General features: G+C 37.3%; 1 long non-coding RNA gene across 3 annotated transcripts in view; it reads right to left on the bottom strand.

Annotated features, from left to right (window-relative positions):
* Positions 1 to 20,324, bottom strand: part of LOC129421253 (uncharacterized) — a 192,463-nt gene that overhangs the window by 147,627 nt on the left and 24,512 nt on the right. For all 3 annotated transcript variants that reach the window (XR_012369323.1, XR_012369324.1, XR_008637041.2), the window contains exon 3: positions 1,501 to 1,624. This is a non-coding gene — a long non-coding RNA (uncharacterized lncRNA). The remainder of the gene's footprint in view (positions 1 to 1,500; positions 1,625 to 20,324) is intronic.

Consider the following 20,324-nt stretch of genomic DNA (forward strand, 5'->3'; position numbering starts at 1 on the left):
GTTGCGAATTGCAACCAATGGCTCAGTCCACTGCTCACCTCTTGCTTTTGAAACACATAAAGAAGCTACGGTAGCAACCACCAGACAAACATGTCATCGTTGGAGACAACTTAGTAATAAAGTTTGTCCGTTAAGGGCTTCTGTAGAAACATGTCTTCACAAAATGGCGGCTTCCATGTAAGGGGACCCTCAGTGTATGTAGATAAAACGTTTCATTCTAAGCCAATAAACACATAACGGTTCATTATGAAAGGTCTTTATACACCCCTGATAATTTAGTTTTGTATATTATTTTGCATTTCTGTCAAGAGATCTTTCTAAAAATTACACACTGCACCTTTAAATATACAATTTTATAAAATTATTTTATAACAGCATACATGTCTCACCAGTTTCTATCTGTGTTTCCATTACAGATTTGCAATAAACTTTCACGTTATTTTCTAAGCGTTGACAAAAAACTATTGCGAAATGACGGCGTTTCCATTAACTGATGAAATGCGACTAAAACTAAAAATCGTTTTTCCTCTCGCGATACCTCCTCATGTGATCGTAAAAAGTTTTTGCAGATATACGAATTTTGCTAAATTACTGTGTTTCTATTAGCTTTATTTTCAATTTGCAATATCAATTTGCGCAATTATTTTGTCTCTCTCACCAGTTTCTCTGCTATCTGCATTATATTCATAAAACTATATCCTATTATAAATCTTTTTTTTTTGACAAACTATATATTGTTGGAAAGCTCTAAGGATGTAATTTTTATATTTCAAAACCTTTTTGCAGTAATAATAATGCAGTGACAGTAATTTATTAGTTTGTGTCAAGAGTATGCAACAAACCGTTGACACCTAGTGGCATTTGTTGGTAAAACCACAAAAAGTGTGACACAAACCAATTTTTTTGTGATTTTAACTTGAAATTTGATCAGAACTACTTGAGACTTATGGCTTCATGTTTGCATTATTACTTTTGTAAAATATTTACATTTTTATAATTTTATGTATAAAATGTATATGTTATGGAATTATTTTTATTTATTAAAATAAATGTAAATTTAAAGGTGTATATCACATTTTCACCCCCACACACACAGACACTCAAAAGGTATTTGAGCCACTTAAGGGGTTAAAACAACTTGTCAATTCAACCTACTATTTAAGTTTTGGCTTAAAAAATTTGCCATAACTAATAAATTCAAGTTGAAATTGTTTAACTTAATTTTTTAAGTTAATGTAACATAAAAATATGTGTTAATTTGACAAAAATGCTGCGTATTTTAATCTACGGTTACCATGGTAAATGTTTATAAGTGCTTGTGGGGATCATACTTTTCCAGATCATTCTTTCTTTGCCTTCAGAGAATCAAGATTTTTTTTGCACTAATACATGAAGCGTTGAGGAATTAAAGTGCATCTGTTTGGGTCTTTAGGGAAACGGGATAGCAGCGTTCCTGAGTGTTTCTTGGAGGCATCGCTCTCCCCTCACATACATTCTCACCTGAGATTGTAAAAATGTCAGCCTGCCAATCACGAGCATTTGAATCTTCTGTTGACAGGCGGAGGCACCTGGAGAATGTGAATATGATAAGTTGTCACCTCGTCATAGAGATTCTCCATCCGGCCTGCAGAGTGAGACAGTAATCATTTTACAGACCTTCACAGTTTCAAAATAACTTTTAATATTGGAGGGGGTAAAAAAAGCTGTTGAATTATAAACGCCCGCCGCTGTGCTTCTCCGACATCACCATCTGTCTTTTTGATGGAGATGAGAAGCAGAGAGAGAGCAGAGGTCACCCGTAATGCAGGGACGGCGGAAACCACAGCGCCTGCTGGAGCGCGGAGACCGGAGAGTATTTTTATATGCTCTTCTCTTTGGGAAGCGAATCAAACTGTGTGGTCGATCGGAGGTGAAGCAAAGTCACTTAAATTCTTAACCGCAACACAAGGCTCAACTTGCATTAAAGTAGAAAGGTGAAAAATAAAATGAAAGTGTATGTGTTTGCTACAACCAAAAAAGCTCAGGTTACCAATTAGAAGATAACCAATCAGAAGAGAATACTCAAAAATGCTGGATTGTTTTTAACTCATTGTGCAAAATATGGACAAACCCAATTAACCTAGACAATGTCCATATTTGACCTAACCAAGCCCAGCGTTGGTTAATTGTCCACCACAACTTCAGGTTAAAAACAACCCAGTATTTTGTGCCCCATTTTGCAATGGGAACAGCAAACGGTGCAATGGGGGGTTCACCCATCTCCAAATATTTTAAGTTTAAATGCTGGCCAACTCCATTTCAACTAGAAGTAATGTGCAAATTTCATAACACATAATTATATATATTTAGACGAGTGCATACGAAATCACTACAATGTAATGTCCTGACCTGTAGACACCAGTCGTTCGAAGAAATAAATGTTTAGCATTGTCCACTATAAACCCTTTCCCCCTTTCACTCAAAGCAAACAAAAGGCTCATTGAAACTTCAGAGCCGTATGTATGTGCTAACTTTTTCAGACTTCGAGCCAACTAATGTCAAAAGGTGAACTTGCATTCAGCACCTGTGCCAAGAATTACGCAGCACCCCGCCAACACCAACATGGCCACTTGGAGCGGCTAACCGTGAACTAACCCTCATAACTGACCGATGTTATGTGCCGTCCAGGCGCTATAAAATACTCCACTGTGGTACAATGAAGGAGAGGCCGCTGTGATGTGAATGAAGTTGAGTGGTGAGAATCTGGATGCGTTTGGTGGTAAATAACTCTCTTGCCAGTCGAGACTGTGGCCAGTGAGGGATTTAAAGCTTCTCATGGGACTCTGTGTGTCTGTGTATGAGTCTGTGTGTGCCGTTTTACTGTACATGTATGGAACGTAATGAGATCCGTATTAAATTCGTAGAAATGTTTTTGTCTGCTGCTAGGGTTGGCGTACGTGACGAGGTATATAGTACAGCGTTGACGTACTCGGTTAAGTGATGTCAAATCTGTACAAATATTATCAAATATTGTGCTTATATATTTTACATTATAACATTATAAGCAAAACAGTTATTGTAGCCATTTAACGATTTATGCAAAAAAATATTTTAAATCATTCAAGGTATAATTTTCAAAGTTTAAAGGGGACATTTCACAAGACTTTTTTAAAGATGAAGTTCTAGCTCAAAATATCATATAGATAATTTATTATAACATGTTAAAATTGCCACTTTGTAGGTGTCAGCAAAAATGTGCCGTTTTGGGTGTGTCCTTTTAAATGCAAATGAGCTGATCTCTGCACTAAATGGCAGTTCTGTGGCTGGATAGTACATGTTAAGGGGCGATATTATCCCCTTCTGACATCACAAGGGGAGCCAAATTTTAATAAGCTATTTTTTTACATGCTTGCAGAGAATGGGTTACCATAACTAAGTTACTGGGTTGATCTTTATCACATTATCTAGGATATAAGCACTGGGGAGCCAATTATAGCATTTAAACATGGAAAAAGTCAGATTTTCATGATATGTCCCCTTAAAAAAACGAAGCGCATATGGCTTGTGGGACTGGTGTTTGATGCAATATCGCTGGTTCAAATCCGCCTTTGCCGATCTTGCTTTTCTCTCTTTTCCTATCAGATAATTTAAAACATAAACATAATTTAATTTAAAAAAAAGAAAATGTTTTATTCTTCCAATAATGCAGCATCCGATTAATAATTGTAATAAATATAATAATTTACATCCCATGTTAATTATGCTAATCTACAAAAAAACTGAGGTGCAAATAGTATCTGCCATTACAGATCGCATCTTATTACTTTTTACACTTACTGCAAATTTGATAATTTTATTTATTAAATAAATCATATTTTACCTACTGTAAATAGCATATTGCTAAAACATTTGGATATTGTCACTTAGTATATTTAGTGGAAATCTATTGCTAAGGAAATCTGCTATTTACACCTAGTGCTAGTGATGGGGATGAGACCACCCATGCCGAGTTCGAGTCAAGACAGAGTCTTTGAAGGGTCGAGCCCGAGTCCGTTGGTTTTCAAATGCAGTCGTGTCCGAATCAAGGCCGAGTCCTTAAGGAAGCAAGTCTGAGTTGAGACAGAGTCCTTTAGGAGTCGAGACCAAGACCATACAATTTAATTGATTTAATAGCACCCCAGTTAATAATCCACAGATAGGCCTACAGACTAAGCTAGATTGGAAATTGTTTAGAGGAGCAGTCTTAATGTCTTAATATGGACTATGCTTTTACTATCATTAAAAAAATCCTTACCTCATGCATCATCTTCTGCCTATTTTTCTAGAGATAAATAAACGGCTCTAATGACAGTATCTTTGCATTGCACCATTGGATGTCATTTTCAAATAATGCCCGTCAACAATGCATTTTTTTATTGTTGTTATGTGTTGTATGTTTTTTTATGAACATTAAAAAAATGCGTTGGTCTCGAGGACTCGGTCTGAAATTACGAGTCCTTCTCCTCCCACTGTGGTCCGAGAACGAGTCAAGACCGAGTTTGAAGGAACAAGTCCAAGACGAATCCAAGAAAGCAGAAATCGGTCCCGAGACCGGTCTCGAGTCTTAGACCAGACTCGAGTACTACATGACTACCTAGTGTAAATAGTAGCTGCCTTAAATAAATACAGCACAAAATATTTAAAGGCACAACATGTAAGATTTTTGTTATAAAAGATACAAAAACCACCTGCAAAGTGATATCTCTCATGCAAATGTGTACTTACATTATACGAAAAGTTCCCAAGGATTTGTAAATTCCCATTTTAAATAATGGCTCGTCCATGGTCATTAGTCCCTTTCACACATGCAGTCTTTACTGGTAATTTACTGGTAAATTGCAGTTAACAGATCATGTGTGAACAGAACCTTTCCGGTAAATCAGTGCTCCCAATTTACCAGTAAGACAGGTTGGAAAATTACCAGTAATTTACCGGTAAGCACTGTGTGTGAACGAAAAATATAGGATTACCGGCATTTAGAACGGACGACGTCAGACCGTGCTGACAGCTTCGGGCCAATCATAGCGTTTTAATACAGATAACGCGTTTACCCCCGTACTGTTTACTGACGTTTCCACACACATGCTGCTTGAAAGTTGAGCACACCTGAAGTTTACGTCCACATTTCTTCACCAAAGTTGTTTAAAACAGCTTACCGCCAAATTGCCGACGTCCTTAGCACTCCCTCTGTGAAGCCTAAAGTGCCAACAGTACTGTTGTTAAAAACGCATTTTCGGTTTGACGTCGTCTCATTCAATGTTGCTTGGTCATGAGCAACTTCGCGACTGTTCACCACAGACGTGAAAACAACAAAATACGGACCATGGATATGAACGACGTGGATTGTTTACAAATACAACACTGAGCTCGCCGCGTGCTACAGGTACTTCCGCTTTCTCCACGAATTTACCGGTATTTTGATACTGATGTGTGAATGATGTCTTACTGGTAAAATAACGGAACGCCACTGCGTGTGTGAACAGCACATTTTTGTATTTACCGGTAAATTCATTCTGGTAAATTCATGGTAATTTACCAGAATTACTGTGTGAAAGAGGCTATTGTTGCCTATCAGTGATGTTATATCTGCTCTATCATCGGTTTTCGCTTGTAGAAATTATGGCAACACACGTAGATAAACGCAGAAGTGGTGGTCAAACTGTACAGCATATACTGTAGCACAACGCTGTTGTTGTGTCATTCAGTTGTCATGGATCAGGGTTATCCATTGGCGAGTGAAGAAAATCCAAGTAAGTAATTCATTTCCTCACCCGCCAATCTCTGGATGGTGAAAACAACATCTCCCATTTTTTAACTGTCCTTCATACAGTAGCGATATCAAGCTTTGCTTTCGTTATTGTATTGAAAATGTGATCACTGTTGGTTAAAACGTACATATTGTGCCTTCATTTAAAGCTAACCACAGAAACAGTAATAAACACCAACATTTATCTATAATAGTGCACATATATTAACTATCAAATGCTAAGCGTAGATGTCTGCTAACCTATTTGAATGACAACACAAATAAATCACTGAACCAGAGTTATGAATTGTTTAATTAAAATGGACAGTTTGAACCGATTCAGGGAATTGGATTGAACATCATGTCTCAATGTTTTTAAATAGCTCTGTATATAAATACTGTACATATCACTTCTCATTTGGATGGGAGCATAACTTCACTAAATGTGTAAAATTTTCTAATTTAAGCCTGTTTGCTTTAAGTTGTCATAGTTGCACATTTCAATGCCCAGATAGAGCGTAACCTTTTTTTCTGAGAAAAACTAAAAACTGAACCAAACACCAACATCATGCTGCCAAGTGAAAAAAAACCGACACGTTGCCAACACATCTTGATCTGAATGTTCTAGAGACATGAATACATCTATTATAAATAAACCAAAACAATGAGAGAAAGACGTTATGAATAACCGGCAGATGATTTATACAAGAAAATAAAAGAAAAAATGTCAGTCGAATTCTGGAAAAAACAACAGCGTTAGCTTCAATCTGAACCTGTTCAGACTGCAAATGAATAATTGATTCCCTGATGATTAAAAACAATTACAATATGCACAGCTATCAGGTTAAATCTTATTCAGATGCAAGCAGTACTTGTATTTTTGTATTCATTCTTTCTGTATTTTTTTATGTGTTAGGCCCCAGAGGTCTGAACATAATTCATTATGTATGAGCGTCGGCTTACAGTGCTTGACTGCCGATTAATAGAAAGTTTTCAGGATGAATATTAGCACCATGTCACACATACAATATAAAGCCTGCTTGTTTGTGATTTACATACATTCTATATGAATATGCATGCACTGTTTTTAAGCATATGCATCTATTCTTGGAGCATCGTATGGGTTCAAGGAGCGTAGTAGTTCGACATCTGCTTATCGCACTTCTCATACACATTCATGAGCACGATGACCAAAGCAGCCAGTGTTGATTTCTTTAAAGTATTTGTTCTGATAGTACAAATTTCCACCTTAAATCCAGAGCTTCAGGCATTCAGCGCTGTAGATCTGCGAGCGAATCTTTTCTTTAAGAGCTCTGGGAGAGAGAGAAACTGACACTTCACATAGTTTATAGTTTTTAATAGTCGCAGGCGTAGCAGGAGTAAAGCTGAGATCTGGTGTAAGTATGTTTAGCCGTGCTGAAAAGACTTCTATTAGTTATTAGTTTCCAGTTTTAAAGGAAACCCCTGATGTTTTCTTTTACTTTAATATTTCACAGAAGAGAAATGGAAATGAATTATGTTTTAAATGTTACGATAGAAGTAGGGCTTTAATATTGTACTACTGTTTTTTACAAATGATATATTAATATGGACACATTTAATGTCATTTCATTATTGTAAGCACACGACGCACCTGCAGAGCAATACAATGCTTTTGTTTAAAATCGTATCATTTTCTGCTTTACAAAGTAAAAGATTGGCAGCACTGAAAAACCATTTATGATTATTATCGTCCTGTTTTCCAGTAAATACCCAGCAAGCAATTTGGCATTTAAAAGACATCTAATAGACGTCCAAACACAGTCAAGATGTTTAGGCTAAAACAAGGCAAAATGTATTCTGACCACAGCTCAAAAACCAATAAAATAAATAAATATAACCAAACACCTTATCATCACTGTTGACTTTGCTTACATGATGCAATATCAGACATCTCACAAGTGCTTAACTTGGTGAAAACGACATGTAGAGACAAATTTAAGGTTATTATGGCTAGAAGTGCCGGACTATATCGGGTCTATAGTTAACTTAAACAGTGAAATGATGGCAATCGCTTGCTGGGTAGCTTAACACCCTTAAATGGCACATATGGTCCAATTCACGTTTTTACATTTCGTTTGGTGTGAAAGTGTGTATTAGTTCATGTTAGCGATATGCAAAAGGTACGAACCCCAAAGTAAACTAAGACGCGAGTTATCGTCTCTAATGTAAATCTCTTTTCTTGGACTACAACAAACACACGGATTATAGGCCGTTTAACAGTTTAATTCCTGGGATTGATGATGTAGACAAGACCGACATTATCATAATTCATCCCGCTTCGGACTCACAGCCTGTAAGTTAAATCCTGTTAGCATTGCATTGTGACCAAATCTTTCAAACATGGTAGGGAGCATCACATTTCCGGCTGACGTCCAATCACAACATACAGATAAGCTGGCCAATCAGGGACACAGAGCTTTTCAAATCGATGAGTTTTGTACAAAATCAGTGCATTTCAGGAAGAGAAGGAAATCTGGAGCTACAAAAATAATGTTTTTTGAGCCATAAACCACGCAAACACATTGTATTATACCAAATACACAAAATAACGTTTTTTTAGCAATGAAATATATGCAGTTTAAAACATAATGCATTTATAGAAGTACATTTTTATGTGATATTAAGACAGAAAAAATGTTTTATGGATGTTTAGATATTTTTACTAGAAAACATGACGTCATTGACGACATAAGATGACGATGTCTTTACAATGTAAAGATTAATACAAGCAGCGTTTCTCCTTTCTGTCCTTGCAAATCACTAACAAAGACACTTGTTTGGAAATACCAAATAAACAAGCACACAAACACAAAAATACACACCCTACTGCAGGTCTCACACATTCACTTTAAACAGTAACACACACTTTACACCCATTCAATGCAAAAATGTGTTCCTGATCCATTTTCACCCATTTCAGCACTAAAGGTCACCAAATATCTCCAGGGTCAATGACCTTCATCATGTTAGACGATGTGTTACCGTACAAGACCTCATCTCAAGGACAACAGTCTACGGCAGTGGTTCTTAAGTTTTTCGGCATGCATTTAATTCAAACTAAAATTTGAATTAAACAAAACGTATTAAATTATACAATATAGTTCTAAGGTTTAATTACACAGAATTTATGATAAATTAATGTATTTTATTGTTTCTTATGGAAAGCAATATGGGATTAAACAGAAACCAAGTGGAGACTTTATCTCAAGTGCCCTGTTTCTCCTGAGAGAAAAGATCCCAGTAATCTTACGTCATTCCTCCAGATTTCAGCGTCTTAGATTTGCCAACTGTGCTCAGATTTGCCAAGATACTGAAATCAAAAGTCAGAGACATTAATATAAACTCCAAGGCCAAATGAACTGCATTATTAGTGTTTTAGTAGAAACATCTAAAAATGAAATGAAAACCGAGAACTTTCATTCTCCAGACCCATGGGAACCTCTGAGCAATAACATTTTCCTATGGGACATCTTGGCGCGCGAGGTATCTTATGATACACACATTTCTAATTTTATATTGTGTCCAGTCGGTGTCATGTTGTCATTATTGCTAAACCTCTTAAATTATAAATGTCACACAGACACAGGAGGTGAATCCGGAGTATTTGTTCCATTAACTTCTACAATCTCATGAATAAGTAACAGCAGTGCTTAAGTGTCTTTCTTGTAAATTGGTTTATGCAGCGGCACATACATGAGACTCATTTCATTTCAATGACATTTTCATTTGACATGTCACAGTGGGCGGGGCTAACACTACTTGTTCCCGCTCTGAAGACCCAATTTATGTCAATCTGAACTATTACTTTAATGATATGTATGCAAGCTCTAGTTATTCAGTAAGTAAATGCATCTGGTTAAAGGGACACTCCACTTTTTTTGAAAAATGTCCAGCTCCCCTAGAGTTAAACATTTGATTTTTACCTTTTTGGAATCCATTCAGCTGATCTCCGGGTCTGGCGCTAACACTTTTAGCATAGCTTAGCATAGTCCATTGAATCTGATTAGACCATTAGCATCACGCTAAAAAATAAAGAATTTCGATATTTTTCCTATTTAAAACTTGACTCTTCTGTAGTAACATTGTGTACTAAGACAGACGGAAATTAAAAGTTGTGATTTTCTAGGCAGATATGGCTAGGAACTATATATACTCTCATTCTGGCGGTCTTACCGTGGGTTAACACCAGCTGCGTTTGAGGTGTCAAATTTGCGTCTACCGCGTCTAGTTTGCCACTTGAAAATTTTTAGTTTACTCGCATCATTTGCACGTGAAATTCTAGTCATCGAGACATTCACGTGGATATTCGCGTCATGGGAGGGGCTTCTGCGACTCCGCCCACTTCCTGTAATCACGTCACTACAAGAGCAAGCTCCTGGTTGGTTAACGTGACGCGTTTTTCCGTCAAAGTTCAAATTTTTAACTTGAGCGTTTCCCACAGCAACGCTCAATTCGCGGCATTCGCACAAACTAGACGCTCGAATGGGATGGAATTGTGTCTTCCTCGCCGCGCTTAATGCCTCATTCATGCCGCGAGTTCACATTGACTTAACATTGAAATCACTCGCGCTTGACGCCTTTACCAGGGCTGGTGTGAACGCAGCATTAGTACACGATGTAACTACAGAAGAGTCAAGTTTTAAAAATAGGAAAATATCGAAACTCTTTGGTTATTTTTTAGAGCGATGCTAATGGTCTAATCAGATTCAATGGATTGTGCTAAGCTATGCTTAAAATGGTAGCGCCAGACCCGGAGATCAGCGGAATGGATTCCAAAACGGTAAAAATCAAATATTTAACTCTAGGGGAGCTGAAAAATTAGCATATTTTCAAAAAAGTGGAATGTACCTTTAAAGTTGATAAGCTTAGATTTTAGCTTTTGCTTGCATTGCTTTTTGTTGGCTGGGCACAAGAATCAAAAGATGACAATGTCTTTATAATGCAAAGATAAATAAAAGTCAATAGAAAGAAATGTCCAATTGCAATTCGTTATGTAAAGTTAGAAAACACGGTACACAATGTTTTATAGATTCCTAAATGAAGTATGCTAACACTTTAAAATAAGATTGTATTACCTGACCAAACAATGAGCAATGTAGGTTTTCAGCATTTGTTAATTTTTGTTAATGTTAGCTAATGTCCATACAATTGTTTATGTTTGTGCACACTTAAAAAATATATATATATAATAGTTATAGTTAAATGCTGAAAAGCTGAACTAAGATTAATGCTATAAATATTGTTCGCTGTTAGTTCATGTTAGCTAATGCATTACCTAATCCAATATACAACCAGACCTTATCTACAAAAAGTCTAAATGAAAGCGTATTACAACAAACTCACCTGATGTTTGAGATATATATTCATTCAATGATGCATTCAATCATTTAATATAATAGGAAAAACTACCAGCGTTGCTAACAAGCTGCCAAACAGGCCTGTACTATACAGTATGTAAACATCCATCACATCATATAAAATCCTATAATTAACACCTATCCAATGCAGAGGGGGTAGAGCCATTACAAGCATGCGACAGACTCACTCCTGTGTGCCGCATGGCCGAACCACGCTGTCCAAAACAGCCCCTTTTACCTGTGGGGGCTGCTCCGTGGCATGAATTAATTGTATGTTGACTGAATTAATGGGGTAGAAAAACATGCATATATCTGCTAATACATGAGAAGGACTGCGTGCCTCCATGCACACGGGTGCGAGCATGCATGCTCATCGAAGCGATAGTTTCTGAAAAAGCCGGGCTCAGGCAGAGGGGGAGACGCACACCGTCTCTCTCACACTAAGAGGTTTGGTGCTTGACCAATCAAGAGTGAGCGCGAGCATTGTTAAGAACCTGCCGCTCGATGTAAGGACTCCGGCACGCTTTCTAGCTCAGACAATGTGCAACCTGCGTGCAGCCTCTGCGCAATTTATGAATAAATTATTTGATGCGGAGTCCCCTAGGGGTGTGTTGCGCTCACCCCTCCTAACTTTGAAGCAATTACCGTCAAAAGATTATTGCCACTCAGCTACGGGCCGCGGTTCGACTTGGCTGACTGGCAGACGTCATTTTACAACAGCCCGGGAGCCTCTAAGTCGCTGTGACAGAAAATTCATTGTTGGCGTGTAGTGTGAAAATTTCTACCAGGTCACGTCGATACACGGGACACGATCGCTCTCTAAAAACGTATTACTCTTCATAACAAAGTGCGTGACGTGTTTTTTTCTGACGCTGACAACATTTTACCCCTTACGGGAGGCGAGGCGTCCCACCCCTCTTCTCTCTTCTGCGTCTCTCAATTTATTCTCTTTCTTCTGGCTCACAGGTGATTACGGGCGTGCTTTAACCCAGGGGGTTCAGGCCAGGAAAATGAGATGCTAATCGCGCTGTTTTCTGTTTTATGATGGATCATCCCTAGCTGCAGAATCTGTTTTGGTGAGGAACGACGCACGGGCCCATAAGAATTGTGCTGCACAAGTGCGTCAATATAAAGACACACAAATCATTCGTGACATCAATGTCTGTGTCCGGCTTGTGATATATGGACATAAGATGGCACAAACAAGCTTCCAACACAATGCGAAAACACTTGTTTGCCTTTAAAGGAACAGTTCACCAAAAAGAATTGTTGCTGTCATGTACTTGCAACCCAGCATTCTTTAGGGCAAAGTAAATCCCGTTTTTACGAGAGTCCGCGTACAGTACGCGTGACGTAATATCCGTCATCAGAAGAGTACGAGCATGTTGTACACGCACCATCAGATTTTTCAAACCCTGCATGCATTGTACGTGTTGATCCCGCATGCGCCTACAGGTAAATGTATAATGTAGCGCATGAAATGCGTTGCATTTTGGTGCAATGCACATGTGTCGAATGTCTGCGTACACGTACGAGTCAAATAAACTATACTTTGCTAGGATGTGCGTTCGCCTGTGCACGTACGTCCGCATACACGTAAAACACGGACTACACTCCAGGCTTTTCTCTGTCTGTGAATCACAAAAGAGGAGATGTAAGATGTTATATCTGAACAGTGGCGGCTCGTGACTGCTCATCCGAGGGGCGCAAATTCAAAATAAGTGTTCGGAGTGTCGTGTGTGTTTCTTGTGTTTTCAAAATATGTGTTTGTGGCGTCATGTGAACCATGTGCATTACGTGTTTTGTCAAAAAAAGTGCCTGCTGCACACGTGTCAAAACCGTTTAGGATAAAAGAGACGCTCACGTTCACAAAATACACGCTAGACACTCCCTTAACAGTACACTGCAAAAAATGATTTTCAAGAAAAAAATCTTTGTATTTTTGTCTTGTTTTCAGTAAAAATATCTAAAAATTCTCAAATTAGATGCTTTTTCTTGATGAGCAAAACGACTCAAGAAAATAAGTCTAGTTTTTAGACCAAAAATATTAAATTTAAGTGATTGCCAATGGGGTAAGCAAAAAAAATCTTGAACATTTACCTTAAACACTAAATTCAAGAAAAATGTGTTTTCCCCAATTGGCAGCTTTTTTGCTTGTTTTATGCACAAAATCACTAACATTTTATATTTTTGGTCTAAAAACTAGACTTTTTTTCTTAGGTCCTTTTGCTCATCAAGAAAAAGCATCTTAATTTAATAATTTTTAGATATTTTTACTGAAAACAAGACAAAAATACTAAGAATTGTTTTCTTGAAAATAATTTTTTGCAGTGTACTGTTAAGGAAGTGTCTAGCGTGTGTTTTGTGAATGTGAGCGTCTCTTTTATCATAAACGGTTTTGACGCGTGTGCAGCAGGCACTTATTTTGACAAGACCAGTGATGCACATGACGCGCAGAACACATATTTTAAAATTACGAACCACTCACATTACGGGCTTCATACATGTTGTGATGAACTTTGCATGAAGTGCCCTCGAAAAAAGAAGTCACCGGCCACCACTGTATCTGAATGCCACTGTTTTGACAGAAAAAACATGACAAGCTTTTTGTCCTATCTGTGCTTGGCAACATATCTATATACAAAGATATGATTTTATTTCTATAGCACTCCGAGTAAATGATGACAAAAATCACAGTTTTAGCTGAACTTCTCACTTTACTGACTTCCTAAAAGTATAAGGTTTTAAAATATCACAAAGTAAAAAAAATAAGGGATGGGCACGAGTAAGTAAAAAAATCTTGAAAATTTTTCTTAAACACTACATTCAAGAAAAAATCAAGAAAAATTTGCTTACCCCATCGGCAGATTTTTTTGCTTGTTTTATGCACAAAATCACTTACATTTGATATTTTTGGTCTAAAAACAAGACTTATTTTATTGGGTCGTTTTGCTCATAAAGAAAATGCATCTTAATTTAAGAATTTTTAGATATTTTTACTGAAAACAAGACAAAAATACTAAGATTTTTTTTCTTGAAAATCATTTTTTTGCAGTGTAGGTATTATATTGAAATGGATTAAATTTATGGTTATTATTCTATCATCCCTGTTGCTAAATGTTAACTTTGCTTATATCAGCTATGGCACTCAATAGCACGGTGCTGTTTTCCTGCTGTCTGAATAAGTAAACAAAACAGATGTTCTCGTCGCGTTGGGTAAATCTGCATGAAATCCAAAATCGCCGCTTTGTACGGCAGCAGCGCGCCATGTATACAGCACTTGTTGACCGACTTAATGGCGAGCCCGGCACTTTAGCTGTCAGTTTGCATCAGAGCGGCGAAGAGCATCATCCGTCAGCCTGATATCTGCAGCTCTGTCACACCCAGCCATTCCCCCTTTCTGACTCCTAACTGCCTGTGTCTGCTTAATAAATAACCAGCCTCCGAAAATGGCAGAGATGCTGTGTGTTACGGAAACCATCTCCAAGCATCCGACCCCCCTTATCGCAACACTTAGAGATAACCGAGCAAGATTTGGCACAGCTGGAGAGAGGAAGACTACTTTGATTCTGTTGGATGACTCTCTATCATTCCCTTTTGCCACGACTGACTGCCCCGTCCAGCCTGTTTGTGTCATTTTCTCTACACCCCCCTATCTCAAGCCTTCATATTTTTTCGAACCCTCTTTCTTTCCTTTCAGGGAGGCTCTCTGGACCGCTGCGAGACGCCGACTGCTCATCTGCACTGTCCGTACCCCCTCCCGTGAATCTGTGTTCGCGTAGACATACTGTATAAGACCCTCACGCTCCACGTGGCAGTAAAGATGGACAGATAGTGAGGGAGGTGGATGCGTGCGTCTCCTGATGTGACGGAAGAAACCTTCCCTCCGATCTCTAACACTCATTACTTACTTTACCTCCCATAGGCCCACAGTGCGAGACACCACCATGTTCCCCATACCACCCGTAATGTCTGTGAACGGTTATATACACTCAGAAGTTTACAAACCTAAGGTTTTCAATGTGGGAAAAAATAAAACTTCAAGACACATTTAGAGACAAGATGCATTTCCAAGTTAAACGTTAGTGACTTTCTAGAAGATAATTTACTTGGAGCTACTTTTAACAGTATTTGCAACACAACATCATGTCATTTCTTAAATACTCAAAAATTTTGTGAGCTGGTGACTAATTCATATAATGTAATGTGTATGTTTTCATAAGATCTGCTTTCGCCCCAATGATGTTGCATGCAAATGGGGATGTCCTTCATGCTTGCTTACTTTAATAATAGTATGGTCATGCATAATTCCCACACCCTACACTGTAATAAAATTCCGTAGAAATTGCAGCTGGGTTGCCGGTAACTTACCGTAGATTTAAATTTATGTTTTTTACTGGCAACATTTTGTTCAAAGTTAAACGAACATTAAACATTTACAAAGTCTTTGTCTTTACAGAGTAAAACTAAAAAAACAGCATCAAGCAAAACATTCTGGGAAACAAAATCTGAAGCAAAAAACAGAAAAAGGTTGATGATGATTTCTGGTACCCAGAATGCTTTGCATGAGGCTGCTATTGTATAGTTCCACTCTGTAAAGACAAAGACCCGTCAATATTCTAAATTCATTCAACTTTGAACAAACCCTTGCCAGTAAACAACATACATCCAAATCGAAGGTAAACCACCGGCAACCCAGCTGCAATAACATTGTAATTTCTACGGAATTTTTCTACAGTGTAGTTAACTTCAAATTCAAGTACCTTTCAAGGACTTTCCAGGTCCAATACACGGAGGTACCCAGGGGTAAGTGCGTCTGAAAATGTATATCAAATTTAACCAATGGTGAAGCAAAGTACTGTATTTCGCTATCTGAAATATTGCCAAAGACGGCGTTACAGGGACGCTGGAAGTATGGCAAGGGAGACGCAGCGTCTCGTTCCCTTCTCAGGGAACAACAGTTACATACGTAACCCGAGACGTTTTCATGTGTCAAACACAACTATGCAAAAAAGCATTTTGGTATGAATCAACATTTGCATACAGAAGATATAAGCATTTAAAGCGAACAGTTTAGCACGTGTGCTTAAAAAGTCTAGAATTTTTATGATATTATCCTACACTACACAGTAAATAATATGGATTTTTTTTTCCAGAAAAAATCTGGCATAAAATAGATTAAACACTTTCAATGACCTGTATCTATGTATTTACATTTTCAAAAACTTCTGAGGGCCTTGAATTTTACCCCCAGATTCACAAACTTTCAAGGATTTCAAGGACCCGTGGGAACCCTGATAATTAACATCGCACAAATTCTTACGAAATCACCACCTCATAAAAAAGGTACTGTATTTTATGTAAGATCAGCTTTCCACATTTACATGTATGCATTTGGCAGATGCTTTTACCCAAAGTGACTTACAGCGCATTCAAGCTATCTGCATGAGTAAAGCATGAGAGATTCGAATGCACAACCTGTCGTTGCAAATGCAATGCTCTACCAATGAACAACCGCTCCAAAGTTCCTCAAATTTACAATCACCAAGAATAGCTTAAAATGATGTGAACATTACGAAATGGCTTTACACATGGGACGCTTATAAAGAAAGTAGGTGGGTCAGTGCGATTTCATGTTTTGATAATAAAATCAGGAACAAAGCAATAATTAAACAAAAAAATGGAGTCACTAAGCGATGTGCTGATGCCCTAATTAACTGATGCCACTGGAGTATAGGACAGTCATTACAGCGACTCTTCTGCTGTGCGAAAGCTGGAGTTCAGGATGGGTTTCTTTATCTTCAGCGGAAGAACTCCCACAGACTCCAACTGAGCTCAGAGATTCACATAACAAGGTAATGCTTTTAAAAACTGCTGATGCCGAACATAAAACAGAACATAGAGAAAGTGAAAATAAATCCACACAATGGGGCCATCACACACACACACACACACACAGCGAGCGAGCGAGAGAGAGAGAGAGAGAGAGAGAAAATGAGAGAGAGAGAGATGAGAGGCACAGCAAAGTAAAACGTTTTTTAACCTTTATTATTTGGGCATCTTTCATTGAATTATAACCTTGTCTCCAGTAACAAATGCCCTTTTTTAAAGGCAAATGGGACCTTGACATAATAAATGATTCAATCAATACAAATGATACAAGATGCAATGATGGAGATCTGTTTCAAATCTGAAAACGATGACAGCGCTAAGGAGATCTAGGAATGTAAAGGTATGGCAGGAAAAAAACTATTAAAGAATGGTCTGTTACCACCCTAACATTTAACATGCAATGCAAAAAGTCCCAAAAACAAGTCATTTATTAACAACATTACGACACATTTTATTCCCTGGGTGTGTGAGAATAACTATCTACCTAGAAAACTAACCAACCCTCTGTATATTTCTATTTAAAAAGTAAACATTATTTTAAAAATTAAAGATTTTAGTAATTTATATTAAACTAATCAATATTATTAATATGAGTAATATTATTTATTTATTTATTATTATTATTATTGTTATTAGTAGTAGTAGTACCAGCAGTAGTAGTAAGCAGTAGTAGTAGTAGTAGTAGTAGTAGTAGTAGCAGTAATCATAGTCGTCGTAGTAGTCGTAGTAGTATTAATAATAATAATAATGATTATAATAATGATGATAAAAATAATAATAATAATAATAATAATAATAAAGCATACTTTCATTCATTTTATTTTTTTACAATTTTAAAATGTTTCTGTCTGCTCACCCTTGAGACAACTACTGTTATATAAACTGGACAGTTTAGCTTGTCAAATAATAAACCTACTATTTTTATTTATGTTTATATATATATATATATATATATATATATATATATATATATATATATATATATATATATATATATATATACACTAATTATTATAATAATTATTATTAATATATATATATATATATATATATATATATATATATATATATATATATATATATATATATATATATATATATATATATATAATAATTAGTAGTCGTAGTCGTCGTCGTCGTAGCCTTATTATTATTATTATTATTATTATTAATAATAATAATAATAATATTAATATTAATAATAATAATAATAATAATAATAATAATAATAATAATAATAAAGCATACTTTCATTCTACATTCTATTTCTTCCATTTTAAAATGTTTCTGTCTGCTCACCCTTGAGACAACTACTGTAATATAAACTGAACAGTTTAGCTTGTCAAATAATAAACCACAACACATGTATGAAAGCGCTGCGTTTGGGTCTGACGCCCTGTGAGGATTTATTCAATTCAGGAAAAAAGAGTCATGTGGTGGTACCTGATTCCAGCTTAATGCACAAAAACCACTTCCATACAAGTGACAGACCACATTACCCCCATCACTTCCATTAGTTTTGATTTCTGGATGTCTGTCGAGAGCGGTTACACGTCCCGCTCGCGAGAGACTAAGAGAGAGAGAGAGAGAGAAAGAGAGAGAGAGAGAGAGACAGTAAAAATGCAGAGAATCAGATAGGTCAGTGATTCTGAGTGCCATGTCAAGCCATTTACTTTGGGGAATTTAATAATGGCTGTTTGGCCTCTATGGCTATTTGCTCTGCTATTACGAGCTACTGAAATGCTTATGAATCCAGAAAATGTGAGGTAAGAGAGTACTCTACATTTCCACTGCTTAACCAGAGACTTAAATATGCATGAAGCTCCGCTGGGAATTCATATGGATAGGCCACACGCAAAAGCGCACACACACTACACCTACAAATACACACCATTCACATCTACAAATATACACCACACACATTTACAAACACACCACACACACTTACTGTACAAACATACTTACAACCCATGCATACAAATATATACACAAACAGACAAACAAACAAACACCTATAAACATACACACTAAGGCCAGACAGTAATAGAGATTTTGCTATACCACACAGTCCTTTCATATATAAATCATTATTTTCATTATATCTCAATAGTTATTTTTGGTGAAAATATACAGTGGTATAAAATTACTCATAGGAAAAGATTTACGCACCGTCTCACATGCAAGCGAGCAGGCACAATGAAACGCCCATGCCAGTTTTATGTATTCAAAATCACATTCGCTCTCTTTGTGACACGCACATCCATTTCCGTCTATCCGTGCGCAGGAACACGGCGACTGCGCAGACGGAGAGACAATAACACAGCTTCAGTCGAGAGCTGAAGGCTCAGTGAGTCTTTAAAGTTTCGGAGAAAGTGTCACACCTCTGGTCCAGGGGGACAGCGAGCACGAAACACTGAGAACGCGGCAGATGCAACACCTCCCAAACTGAAGGGTTTCAACAAAAACAGCAGGCAGAGTGCTGTCGACTGGCAGCATGTGAAAATTCCCTCTCTGTTTCCTCTGAGAGAGCTGCTTGCCGCAATTACCCCCTCCGAATAACAGAAAGAGGGCCAGAGAAGCACAATACAGCAGCCAAGCGGCAGAGATTTGACATTTCTCTGATCTTTTTTCCTCTTGTACTCTTTACAGTACTACTTTCTTTAATGCATCGATACTGATAGATATGCCCACACCATGCACGCTGTAAAGTCACTTTAATATTACTGAACCAGTTTTACTCCTCATCTCCTCAGGTCTTGGGGATGCTCGTGTCTGCCCTCAGGAGCTGGGCGGTTTTTATGTACAATTCTTAGTGCATTCGACATGGGAATTTTGCAACCTATTTCGGTACGAGCCAACATTATCAGTTACAGGATTTTTTCCTTGATTTTCCACTCGATGAACTGTGTTTTCTACTCAATGAATCCTGGGAAAAATGGAGGAAAAGAGAGAAAACTGCGGCTGTTTATTAGAGACACAGATCAAGATTAGATTGCGACCTTAGGCAGGATATTTTGTTGTACGTACACCCTCAGAAATAAAGGTAAAAAAGCGGTCACTAGGGTGGTACCTTTTCAAAAAGTAAAAATGTGCATATTAGTACCTCAATTAGTTCTTGAAAAATCAGACTAATCTCATTGAAAGTCGTGTAATAGTCACGCAAAATATGATTATTTTATTTGTGTCCATTGGCACCGAAATTCAGCTTTTTTGGTGACACTCGCACAAATTTCTACAAATAGTTTCTCGTGACCGTGGCACGACTTTCT

Source organism: Misgurnus anguillicaudatus, chromosome 4 (assembly GCF_027580225.2).
Source record: "Misgurnus anguillicaudatus chromosome 4, ASM2758022v2, whole genome shotgun sequence".
NCBI classification, from domain to species: Eukaryota; Metazoa; Chordata; class Actinopteri; order Cypriniformes; family Cobitidae; genus Misgurnus; species Misgurnus anguillicaudatus.